The 13,883-nt window shown below is 40.8% G+C and overlaps 1 protein-coding gene and 1 non-coding gene across 2 annotated transcripts in view; one reads left to right on the top strand and one right to left on the bottom strand.

Moving 5' to 3' along the window:
* LOC124622875 (translation initiation factor IF-2-like) overlaps positions 1–13,883 on the top strand; it is a 168,455-nt gene that overhangs the window by 60,160 nt on the left and 94,412 nt on the right. The window lies entirely within an intron of this gene.
* Trnaa-cgc lies at positions 6,854–6,926 on the bottom strand. The gene has a single exon. It is a non-coding gene; the product is annotated as a tRNA-Ala (tRNA).

Below are 13,883 nucleotides of genomic sequence, written 5' to 3'. Positions count from 1 at the left end.
GGGGCCCACAACTATGCCTTTCGTATAGCTCCCTGCAGCCGGCGTTCAGCCACGACAATAGAAGAGGAGCAGAAGGAAATACAAAAATCATCAGCATATAGGATATACTGACGATCCTACTGCTAATATGAAACGTTTGATGGCATTTAAAAAGAGCGGGATGCTCTGGGCAAATCCCTGCTTTTATAAGGGGTGCACTGTGGAAAGCACTTACACGTACTCTGAAAGTACAGAGTGACAGAAAGTTCTGTCGAAAAATAAGGGTTAGTTCCTGGAGAACCCATTCATGCATAGTAGCTAAGATGTGGTGTCGCCAAGTCGTATCGTAAGGCCCTCGTCAGGTAGAAAAAGACGGCAATCAGGAGTTGATACTAGGAAATGGCCGATCGAATAGCAGACTCCATGTGCACGAAGATGTCGATGGTGTAGCGTCCTTGGCGAAAACCGGGACACAGCCAGAAGGCCCCGAGACGAAAGGAGCCAACACAACTGCCGGCTCACCATATGTTCGAGTAGCTTGCACAGAACGTTGGCGATGATGATAGGACGGTAGTTATAAAGACTTGACTGGGACAAAAATACTTTCCTGCTATTGCGACAGGAACTCATCATCGCTCCAGATGCAATTGAAGATGGAAAGGAGGTAGCGCTGGGAATCTGCAGACAGATGTTTCAACATTTGGGAATGGAAGTGGTTTGGGTCAGGGGATGTGTCAGGACAACCGGTAAGGGCACCGAGAAATTCCCACGCACTGAAGGGAGCATTATATGGCTTAGGGTGGCATGAAGCAAGAGAGAGGTGTTGTTGTTTCTCTTTCTGTTTGAGGAGATGAAAGGTGAGATGGCAATTCTCACACACAGAGATGCAAGCATTATGCTCAGCAAGATACAGGTCCATTTGTGGAAATTCCAGGTACGCCTGAAGAGGTCTGATAGACATAAAGTCGGTGGAGCATGGTCAAAACCTGGAAGGGAGAGGTTCGTGTTCCAGTCGTGAAGAAGGAGCATTCCCAACAGTACTGCTTCCTTCGTTTGATGAGTAGGCGAACCTGGGCAAGGAGCTGTTTGAGAGCAAAAACATTCTCCAGGGAGGGGTGGCGCTTATGATGTTGGAGGGCCTGTCTACGCTCTCTAGTGGAAACAGCGGTTTCCTTCGACCACCGAGGCATTGACTTCCATCAAGGGGAACAGAAGGAACAAGGGATTGCCGATTCAGATGCAGCAATAATGATATTAGTGATGGTATGAATCACCTCATCGATGGTGGCTTGCAACGGAATTTCAACTCTGATAGCGGATGTGAAAGTGACCCAGTCAGCCTTGGGAAGATTCTACCAGGGCAAGCATCAAAATGAGGGCCTCTGGGGTAAGGACAGTAAGAGTGGTGTAAGTAGGCTGTTTATGTTTTCTTATTGGCAACGTTACGTAGCGCTGTGTATGAAAACCACTGGCTGTGCTGTGTGCAGCCTGTGGCTAGTTTGCATTGTTGTCTGCCTAGTGTTGGGCAGCGGCAGCTGGATGTGAACAGCGCGTAGCGTTGCGCAGTTGGAGGTGAGCCGCCAGCAGTGGTGGATGTGGGGAGAGAGATGGCGGAGTTTTGAAATTTGTCATGAACTGCTCTATATATATATATATATGATGATATTAAGGTAAATACATTGTTTGTTCTCTATTAATATCTTTCATTTGCTAACTATTCCTATCAGTAGTTAGTGCCTTCCATAGTTTGAATCATTTATTTAGCCGGCAGTAGTGGCGCTAGCTGTATTGCAGTAGTTCGAGTAACCAAGATTTTTGTGAGGTAAGCGATTTGTGAAACGCATAGGTTAATGTTAGTCAGGGCCATTTTTTTTTTTTTGTAGGGATTTTTGAAAGTCAGATTGCGTTGCGCTAAAAAAAAATATTGTGTATCAGTTTAAGCACAGTCCTGTATAAATTGTTCTAAGGGGACGTTTCATATGTCGACCCTTAGCCGAGGATACCTCACTGGAATCTTCTGATTTTTTCCTTGTTGTTTGTGTAATTAGCGTAGATTTTGTTTATTGCTAGCGCGTAATTGTAGAGAGAATCTACTTTGTAGTTGCAGTCTTTCATTGTTGTACAGTAAAACAGTTGTGACATGCATGTAGATTTGCACCAAGTATTTAAGTAGATGTTATTTCCATTTCTATGTTAATGTGTTATCTTATTTTGCTCTTCAAATTGTGCTTTTCTGTGTTATTGTGTGAAATATTGTGACAATAATGGCGTGTGAAAAACGTAACATTAGGCTCCAAAGTAAACTGAGAAATTACAGTGAAGACGAAAGCAGTGTGTTAACGCCACCATGTAATGAATTAACAAATATTCAAAGTAGTAATTTGGTAACTGTGCATAGGGAAATGGAGCGGGCGTCAAATAATGGTGTAGGCAGTGAAACAATCAGTGAACAGGGAAGCATTATCGATCGATCGGTCGGCAACAGCTCGCCTCAGGGTTCCGAAATGACAGGACACAATCTGGTAAATACTGCAGATCCAGGTTTTGCGTCCTCACCCTTTTCTCAAGTAAGTCAAGACACATTTTCTGCTTTTCTAACTGCGAATATTGCCGGTTCAAATGCATTGCCGAATAGCACTGAGAAACAGATTCCAGACACTAATACATTACTATTGCAATTAATGCAACAAATGGAACAAAATCAGAGACAAATGGGACTAAATCTTCAAAAGTTAGACACAATGGAACAAAATCTTAAAAAGTTAGACACAGTGGAACAAAATCTTAAAAAATTAGACGCAATGGAACAAAATCTTCACACCACGCTTGAACAAACACGTGAAGATTTGACTACTGAGTTACATAAAATCGAATCGAAATGTCAAAAAGTCTGTAACGACGTAAAAACACAAATTTGTGAGCATTTTCAACCTATTTTTTCGCGGCATGAAAATGCATTACAGAATCACGAAGCAGCCATAAAAGAACTGCAAATAATTGTTCATGAAATTCATGAGACCTTGCAAGCTAAAATTGACTCAGTTGCATCTACCGATTCAGTTACGCAACTTGCAAAAACTCAGGAAAACTTAAAGGACACAGTAGAAAGACACATGGAGGAAATTAGTACATTGTCAGAGCAAGTAGTTGAACTTTCGGATCAGGTCACTAACTTATCTACAAAGGTAGATGATGATCTGAATGACACAAGACCTGTAGCCTTCACTGACACAGAAGAGTTTGAACAAATTAGAAAATTCAAACAAAATCAAAATCAAATCAATACACAGTACAAAAGAGAAATCCGGGAAGTACAAGATCAGTTGACGCAGGTAATACAAGAATTACATATTTCAGAGGACACTCGCGCTCCAGTACGGGAAGAGGGACATAGAAATACGGAACAACCACAAAATAATAACGCAGGACACTTCGGAAATTATGAAAGAAATTGGCAAGGCGCATTGGATTTTGAGATGGAACCGCCGACACGACGTAACAATGACCGATATGCGACTCGCCGACATGATTATTTTGACTATAAGCTGTTCATTACTACACGTAAATTCAATACATTTAAGAATTCTGGCAACGACATTCTTCCACAAGCATGGCTGCATCAATTCTCTCATTGTTTTCCTCCCAACTGGTCGTTAGAACACAGATTAGAATTTATGTGTGGCTACTTAGAGAATGAACCAGCTGTAAGATTGCGATCGGTCATTCACGATTGCCACAGTGAAGGAGAATTGTATCATGCCTTCCTCTCAGCATATTGGTCTCAAGCCACATAATACCGAGTAAAACATGGCATCATAATGACGAAACATTTCGAACAATCAGAATTCTCCAGTCTTGTGAAATATTTTGAAGACATGTTGCACAAGAATCAGTACCTGTCAAACCCATACAGCCCCTCAGAACTCATCCGCATTTGCTTAATCAAATTACCTGAACATTTACGACATATTATTTTAGCAGGACGTTGCAAAGAAGTCATTGAGGCTTTTCAGGGACTGTTACAAGAACTGGAAATTGACACTGACAATCGGGGAACGCGGACAGGAGCACAACAATTACAGGTCACATCTGTCACAATTCCGCGATGATAGAAATAATAACTGGACACGACAAGGCTATTCTCACAACACATATCGTGACCAAAACAGACACCACCCGTATGACAACCGTCGGCAGAGTAGTAATAATTACAGCGAAAGATCACCTATCCGCGGTAGTGACTATCACAGAAACAATCAAAGAAACAGACAATTTGGGAACCAAAATAATTATTATCGAGGGAGACAGAATAACTTTAGACGCAACGGTCCAGCGCGCAGTTACGATTCAGGGAGAAATTCTCCACCACTTAACCGATAAGAAAGAAACTACAGGAACTACTGACATGACGACAGACGATGTGATCGTAACGACAAACCTGAATTGCATCAGAACTGGCGGGATTTAAACAGGGCAGGGCCCTCTCGTCACGGTGAATTTGTAGAAGCTAGGTCTCCTAATCCCAATAGCGACGCGCGCCAACAAAGGGACAGACAATGACTCGCACCGCAAGCAGCCGCTTGCGGCGGCTGGCTCAGAGAAAAATGACATAGACGCTAACCTTAAGAAAAATTACAGTATTGTTTAACGACATATACCACATGATAATTGCGTTGAAGCTGAAACTCTGCGTACTAGGAAGAGTAAACGATTGCACCACATTTCACGTGTAAAACCGTTTATTGAAAGATAATCTGCTTTTTAACTTTGTCTTTGCCATATAACTTTTCACTTTACATTGCTAGTAGGCTTTGTCAGACTTAGAATCTGTTAACACACAACAATGTTTGAAGTTAAATATCCAATCAAGAACCAACAGAACTTATTTAAACAGAAATTACGATTGCATTGTTCTAGTGAACAGACGTCACAGTGTTATTGCGTGTGTACATTCTTGCTTGTTAGTTGCATGATTATGTAACGACTATAAGGCTTACATACTTAGAACATTTACCAGTACTGGTAATGAGATTTTAATGCGACATTTTGTTTTACTCGAAAATACATTCTGGGTTTAAAGTACTTTCAGTGAGATACCAAATGACACAGTGGTTAGTTTATTTGACAGCTACACGACTATATCACGACGCTACTAATGTGTGACACAATTTACCTTGTTGCTTTTGCGGTGTATCTGTTTTATATCTGCGCAGTTTTTCTGAATTCTTCTGGAAAGTAAAACATGTTTTAGTAGTAACTTCTGTGGTATAGCTACAATGAGACAGCCTTTTCCGTAGCACAACAATGCGTTACAGCACAGTAATTTCTTCATCACAACAATAAGCGTAATAACTAAGATATCTATACGCAAAGCATTTCACTTTTGTTTATCATGAGGTAAGTACATTGACTTCTGCAGAACTTAGCTTTCGGAGGACAATAACTACGACACTTCCACAGAGATTATCTTACAGTAAGACACGCATTTAGCGCTATAGGACACAAATTTGAGTGATTAATTTTGCACTTAAATCATTTATTTTTAAAGATATTTGAAGTACAATGATACAAAGGTTTTCCGTGACACATTTCATTCCATTGCTGTAATCTGTAACACCTGAGGGTATTATTCATTAATCCTCAGGGGGGTACACGCTTTCTTTGTGTACCATGTGTTTGGCAAGCACAAGGAGCCCTAGCTAATATGGTATTTGTTTATACAACTTTACACATCGGTACCATATTTCTCTAACACAGAATTACGCAGCTATCTGATTATTTAACAGAGAAAGAAACTTTTTTTACAACATCAGTGACAGACGTTAATGCAATTACACAGTTGGATAACTTCACACTTATGAAACTGTATTTTGTCTGTACTTTGTAAACTGTTCATATTTTTTCGGAACCATTGTGATACTATGAGAGCTTTGAATGATGTATTTGGTATGGGATCATGATTTTTGAAGTGCGTTTGTGGCAGATGACACTTTTGACATGAGCAGTGAATTTTTTTAGGTTTTGAAATTATTGGAGGAAGCTACGACGATTTTGAGAGTTGTTATGATGTTATTACTACGATGACTATGTGTATTATGCTGTTGCGGTATGTCTATGATCAGTAAGCTGATGCTATATGAGTTATTTGATTATGCTACGTATCTGTTATGATGAAATATTGAAGAAGTGTCGACGAATAAGGTAAGGAATAATGAGTAGTGGTTAGGGACTCTGGTTCATGAAAAAGGTTGTTGGAAACCAAGAATCGTACTTTAAGAGTTATGAAATGTGTGTATATGTGTGAATGTATCACAATGCTGGCGAAAATTTTTTAGACCTTGTTATATTTATAGGATTTTGTTTCTACAGATTTGTAACCCAAATTCTTGACCTGTGAAATATTTTTATATGAGACTGTCACTGTGGCGGAAACTGCCATCGTAAATATTTCAGCAGAAAGGTAAGTGACCTTTGCGTAATGCGTTTTGGGCGCCCAGCTGAGAGGTAGACGTCTGACGAAAGAAAGCCATTAGGTGCAAAAAAAAAAGGAGGCCATTGTCCTCGCTATTGACATTCCTTTGTAGAAAGCATCGCAAATACAACACGCTCGAACTTGGAAACATATGATTACACTGTGGAGCTCTTAATTTATGATATTTACTAAAATGCCTAATGAAACGGTGAGAAACATTTCACAGGAGGAGGAGGAGGAGATTAGTGTTTAACGTCCCGTCGACAACGAGGTCATTAGAGACGGAGCGCAAGCTCGGGTGAGGGAAGGATGGGGAAGGAAATCGGCCGTGCCCTTTCAAAGGAACCATCCCGGCATTTGCCTGAAGTGATTTAGGGAAATCATGGAAAACCTAAATCAGGATGGCCAGAGACGGGATTGAACCGTCGTCCTCCCGAATGCGAGTCCAGTGTGCTAACCACTGCACCACCTCGCTCGGTCATTTCACAGCTATTGTCTTGCTAATTGAGAGAAATGCCATATGGCTTGCTTCATGTATTTGTTTACTCATTTTGTTTAATATTATAATAATTAATAATATTAATTTCTAGCTGCACTGCAGCATTGGTTAAAATAAAATTTTATAGATGTACTAATATAAATATTTTCTGTCTACAGATCGAGTAAATGATAATTTTTTCAAAAAAAAATGAGAGAGCACAAAAAGACATTTACCTTCACAGGAACTGCATTCATAATTTTCTTTTCAAGAACTTAATAACTTTTTTGGTAGAATAACTTCTTGTGGTGCACCACTTTAATTACATAGACATTAAGATGCGATTATACATTACCTTTATCTGCATTGTTGTCTTTAGTGTACTATTTTTTCTGCTTGAACTTTGTCATGCTTAGGTATACGTTATAGCATTTACTGCTGCTGTTCGCCAGGCATAGTGCTACTGAATTTTAATTTGTGTTACTCTGCTAAGCCAGTTTACTACTGATTTATTTTTCTTGTTTGCTGCTCATTGCCTTGTATTAGTTGTAATATTGTTGCTTACTTTGCCAATTTGATTTTTTTTGTCATTGGTGTTCGTGTTAATTGTTTTGTGCTGCTGCATTGCCTCGTTCCTTAGTTTAGCATCTGAGCTCAGTAGAGTTAAGTTAGCTTAAGAGGGGGTAGCCTATAAGAGAATGAGTTGCGATGAATTTGAAGAAATGCACTGAGAGGTTATACGAGAAAAATACAGAAAGCATGCTTGGATAGGATTTTTTTGGCTGGAGCAAATTTCGAAATAAGACGAAAGATCTATGGAATGAAGTTTTGGGTTGGACTGCAGTACCAAATGTTACACTGAAAACGAACCCTGTCCTTTCCTTTTGTGTTATCCCACTATGTCTTTGTGTACCATTGTGTATTTGTTTTCTTCCTGTCTCTATGTAGTTTCATAGAATTTTTTCTTCTTCTAATACTAAGCTACATTCACTATGTTGAGGAATACTGTTATCCTCAAATATAATTGTCATTAATAATATGTTATTTACCTTGTAAATATTCTTAGACATTATTTATTCTGTTTTCTTTTAATGCTCATGTGCAAAGTTGATGCTCCAGAAGTGATTCTGATATTTTATGTATTTACTTATGTCATAATTCCTGTAACACTGATGTATATGTTAGTTCGATTCTTTTGTAAAGCCTGTACCACAAATGTTATCTGTATCGTTATGTTCTTTAATGATGTATTTTGTACCTTCGTAATTGTATTCTTATGTTATAATATTGTAATTGACACCAGTTCATCAAATTAAGTAACTTGTAAGTTACATTTCACTGCACACGTTTCTGTTGGTCATAGTATATGGACAATATGTGAGAAGTAGGGACTGATAGTGTTTGCACGTGTGTTAATAATTCAGCAAGGGACTGGTTAACAGCATTGCTGGTTCTAAGGACAATTCCAAAAACTTTGTGAGTGCACAAGTGGTGGTTTTGGACTTGCCATGTTATCCGCAAGACTCTTCAATGGTGATTGTGCACCTGCACAGTCACAACAGATGGCTGCTGGCCATTTCTACAAGGACCACAGTGGGTCTACACCTTTACTGACTCACCAGTACCATTATTTCTACAAGGACTGCAGTGGGTCTGCTCCTCTGGCGGCTCACCAATACCGTAATCTCTACCAGGACTACAGTGGGTCTGCTCTGTGATGACCTACCTACCAATACTGTTCAAAATTTCGACTGACTCTGCTGTGGGTTTGCTCTGTTGTGGCCCATTACCTGTCTGCATGTCAAGAGTCAGCACTGTCTTTCCATTGGAAGGACAACACTACTTCTTCAAGACAGCATGGAAATCCACTACTTCTGTGTGCAATTTCTTTTACTGCTCAGACTTTGAGAAAAACACTGCTATTTTACTGTGATGAACGATCAGGACTGTTTTTATGGACTGTGAGAAAAATTTAGCTTTTGACCAACATTGTATCAATAAGTGTGTGCATTTGATATCTTTCTTACTGTAATTATGAAAAATTTTATCAAATAATTATTGGCCACTGCCCAAAACAATTTGTAAAATTTTTTTATGGGGAGCATGGGGGCTATGTAAGTAGGCTGTTTATGTTTTCTTATTGGCAACGCCACGTAGCGCTCTGTATGAAAATCACTGGCCGTGCTGTGTGCAGTCTGTGGCTAGTTTGCATTGTTGTCTGCCATTGTAGTGTTGGGTAGCGGCAGCTGGATGTGAACAGCGCGTAGCATTGCGCAGTTGGAGGTGAGCCGCCAGCAGTGGTGGATGTGGGGAGAGAGATGGCGGAGTTTTGAAATTTGTCATGAACTGATATAAATATATATGATGATATTAAGGTAAATACATTGTTTGTTCTCTATTAATATCTTTCATTTGCTAACTATTCCTATCAGTAGTTAGTGCCTTCCATAGTCTGAATCTTTTATTTAGCTGGCAGTAGTAGTAGTTCGAGTAACCAAGATTTTTGTGAGGTAAGCGATTTGTGAAATGCATAGGTTAATGTTAGTCAGGGCCATTTTTTTTGTAGGGATTTTTGAAAGTCAGATTGCGTTGCGCTAAAAAAAATATTGTGTATCAGTTTAAGCACAGTGCTGTATAAATTGTTCTAAGGGGATGTTTCAGTGGAAAGTGGCCATTGAACCGTAAAATTACTACTGGTTCACCAAACGTTATTAATCAGAATTAATACACAAAATGTAAAGTGGAAGTAGGTGCCAAGGAATAACTGGTGAAGTTACACACAATTTTAAGTAATACTCTTTATTTAAATTTAGTATAAGACTTTACGATATTTAAAGAAAACAATCATTTAACGAATAAGTCACAATTTACGATAGGAAAGCACTTTTAAATTATTAAATTATTGTAAAAAAAGTACAGGCAAGCAATTTAACATGCACAATGCGACGCTGTATAATATTTCAAGCTCAGCTAAATTACAGGAGAATTCCACTACATTAATAAATGAATACAATTTGAATGTATAGCTTAACTTTTGGGCAGACAAATTTCCCATTTGGTAACAACAGCCGTAGTTATGGCCGCCCACAACAGACTCACTCAGGCTCATTAAATGGCGCAGAATGTAACTTGTGTGCAACATATGAAGACAGTCCTGTTTACAAAAGTTCTCAGAATAGAACAACCAAAATGCATGAGTCATGCACCCGGGAGGGGGGGTGGGGGGTGGGGGTAGGGGGGGGAGGGAAGGGAACACTCACAGTTAATAACATTAACATCGCCAAAATATATAAAAAAAACTTTACAAATTTCTCCCAGTCAACTTACGGCAAACACACACTCGCAAGGTAGGACTTGCGAACTTATACAACATTCTCCTTTCAAGGCAACATTTTCTACCCGTAATCAAATGGAAAACTTTTGCATGGCAACAAAACACACTACTAACCAACTACCTATTTAAAACACATGAGCATATTGAGTCAAAGCCTTAAAAAGTATTGAATTGGAAAATCACACAACAGTTTTTGCTGACTAGAAGCAGTATCAAAAAGTCCATTACGGCGTACATTAACAACCTTTCCTGAGTATAGCCAATTACACATAAACGCAGATTTACGTAAGCTACAGCTACCAGATGAGCAGGTATTCGTTATGCAATTGACTAGTTCCTACCACGAGGCAAAACGAATTTTTCTTCATTCTTATAGTACATTTTTCACGTGAGTCTAGTAATACTAGTTATGGCAGGCGAGATAATGGATCAGGTCTTGGTGCCCAGCATTCTAAACGGTACAGCCATTGGTGCCTTAGACTTTCACAGACATGGCAGAGGCTAACAGTCGAATAAACCCGTAGGTAAACTGGGAGGGGAAAGAAGCAATCCAGCCCACGCCTTTACTCTGACTCCCCTCCCCCCCACCTCCTTTTCGTCTTCAAAAGGGGACAAACAGACCACCCTTCCTAATATTACCACCTTCCAGTGGGTGGGCTGACGAGAATGAATGGCGGGAAACCCCCAAAATATACCGCTGGTATAATTAACAAGAATAAGTAAATTGAATTCAATTAAATTTCATAAAGTGTGATTGCAAATCAATACTCAACTTCTGGTGCGTTACGACTCCCAGGACTGAACCAATCCCGCACCTCCAAATGCTCTGCGGAGCCGCCCGCTGCCAGCCGTTTTAACGGACGCAGGAAGGCTCGCCGATTTTAAGAACCTCCTCGCCGGTCGACAGCATATGGCCGAACTGCAAATTAGGCCCCTCGCGGACCCATGCTCAAGAAGATTCCTTTCGCTACGAGCAGTTAACGTCCCATACTATGGAGCCGCTGCTCGCGTCGCTTACGCTTATGCCGCGGTCTGCGTGCTGTCTCTCTAGCACCAGCAGAGAAGTCGCTTCTTGATGCCCCGACTGCCAACACCACGAGAGCCCATACAACCACTTTTTAAACCCACGCGAACAGCCAACTTTTCCCCTTTCCCGCCAGAGGGAGACACCGAAGCCTTCAATTGCGGCAACGGCGCCACCGCCAGAAAACGGCGGACGACACCTTCACGCTACGCGCTGCGGGGCGCTTTTCAAAGCTAAATTTACTACGGCTCAGTCATTACTACACAATTCGTCAAGTGCTCTCCATTGGATAGTTGGGAGAAGGCCAGGACTGCCAACTGAGAGATCAATGGCCGAACATGTGCCACACTGAAATGTGTGGGCGCACCTGTATGTAGGAGACAATGGTCGAGTTGAATTAGTAGGTCCTCGACATCTCAGCCACGGCTAGTAACCTTGGTTCTGCCCCACAAAGGGTATGGCCATTAAAGCCACCCAGAAGGAGAAAAATTGGGAGGAGTTGTGTAATGACTGCATCCAGGTTACAATATCTCCGGATGTAATTAACATTTTACAATGCAACAAACGGCACTGACCACGTATTTGTTCACATGTTCAGATGTGCTAACAAAACTAACGTGGTTCCATTTAAAAAAAGTAGGTTTGTGTTAAAAAGCATACTTCCGTGCATTTTTGTATGGTTTGAATTAAACAATTACACTAGCCCCTCTCCTCACGTTCGGTCTGTGGAATCGGTTCGTCAGTGTTTGATGTTGTTAACGAAATATATCCAGCGGTAATGTTAGGTGACTCACCCTATATATATATATATATATATATATATATATATATATGTGTGTGTGTGTGTGTGTGTGTGTGTGTGTGTGTCCGAAAGGACAGATACTATCTTCGTATACGGGTAGCTCTTTGTCGGGTTGAGTCCCTTAGTTGCGATAGTCTCATTCCTCACCGGCGGCGTATCCAGCCACGCCGAGTAACCTCCATCCACACCGCGTTAAGTAGTTCAGTAAACAGATCGCTACACAGGCGAACAGAATCTTTCTCTCGCTGTTATGCACAGCACAAACGTCAAGACTGCCCCTGCCAACAAGCTCAGTGTTAGCCTTGTGGTAGGAAAGGACATGCGCAATCCGTATGTTTGCAGCGGAACAAACATCAGAATTCGGCCCAGTATATTCACGGTCTGCAACGGGCTTTAGCAGGCGAGCAGTTTCTTCAGTGATACGCCAGTCAAACAAACGTTTTGTTCATTTACTTATTTGAGGGAAAGGTGTGAAATTTCGGTTGGACACGGTTGCCTCTGTCACATTGCTCAATCGTCACACATATGAACTGTTAGGCTCTCCACACCTGCCTAAAACTAGCACACATCTGACTGCTTATAATGGACAAGACATTCCCATTCTCGGAACATATACTTTGTCTGCTGTGTATGGCTCCCATAGGTGAACAGTGACTTTTACAGTGCTATAATCACACGAGTGTGATGACATATTTGGACTTGATTCTTTTGATTTGTTTGGCTTTAACATTCAGGACAATCTGTTGTCAGTGTCTGCATTCAATGCAAAAGACAGTGTAGCTAGCTTGCTAAAAGAATTGCCGGAACTCCGTTCTGAAGGTTTAGGCAAAGCTAACAGTTTTGTTGCACGTATTACTCTGAAAGGCAATTCTCAACCAAACTTTTGATGGGCCAGAACGGTTCCCATTGCGTTACGGGACAGAGTCGCTGCTGAACTTACCGAACTGCAAGATAGCAGAGTTGTTGCGCCCGTATGAGCTAGTCAGTGGGCAAGTACACTGGTTTTACTCCCCGAACCTTCAGATCGCATTCGCCTCTGCGTTGACTTTACGCCTACAGTCAACCCACAAACTGTAATTGATTTACCCATTGCCACTCCCAGAGGATTTGATGGACAGATTAGGCGCTGGACGCTACTTTTCAAAAATTGATTTACGCGACGCATATCTTCAAATACAGCTCTATGAAGAATCACAAAAGTGTGTGTAGTATATACTCACTTGGGCTAGTTTAAATATTTGCGTTTGCATTTTGGCATTGCTTCCGCACCCACCATTTTCCAACGGTATTTATAACAGCTGACTGCGCAAGTGCCAAACTGGACTATACTGTAGTAGCAGGTCGTAGACCTGAAGAACATATTGCAAATTTAAGTCCTTTGTATCATGTGGTATCTGATGCAGGAGTAATGTGTACACTGGACAAGTGTGATTTTTTTAAACCTAAGTTTCAGTATCTGGGTCATGTCATAAACAGTCAAGGTGTACATCCTCTTCAATGTTAGCCATATGACACTTGTCAGTTCCTCGCAATATCATAGGATTGCAGTCAGTTTTAGGGATTATGATATATATTATGTTCTTTTCATACCGAATGCTGCGCAAATAGCGGCTCCATTGCATCGATTGCGTCGCAAGAATGTCCATTTTGTTTGGCGAGATGAGTGCCAAGTAGCTTTTCAAAAACTTAAAAGATACATTGTTCAGTGATCGCTGCTTAGTTCACTTTGATCCTCACAAACCTGTTGTATTGTACGTTGACGCTTACGGAATTGGTGCAGTGCTCTCGCACATA

The sequence above is a fragment of the Schistocerca americana genome, chromosome 7 (genome assembly GCF_021461395.2).
Source record: "Schistocerca americana isolate TAMUIC-IGC-003095 chromosome 7, iqSchAmer2.1, whole genome shotgun sequence".
Taxonomy (NCBI): domain Eukaryota; kingdom Metazoa; phylum Arthropoda; class Insecta; order Orthoptera; family Acrididae; genus Schistocerca; species Schistocerca americana.
This window is presented reverse-complemented; position numbering and strand designations above follow the sequence as displayed.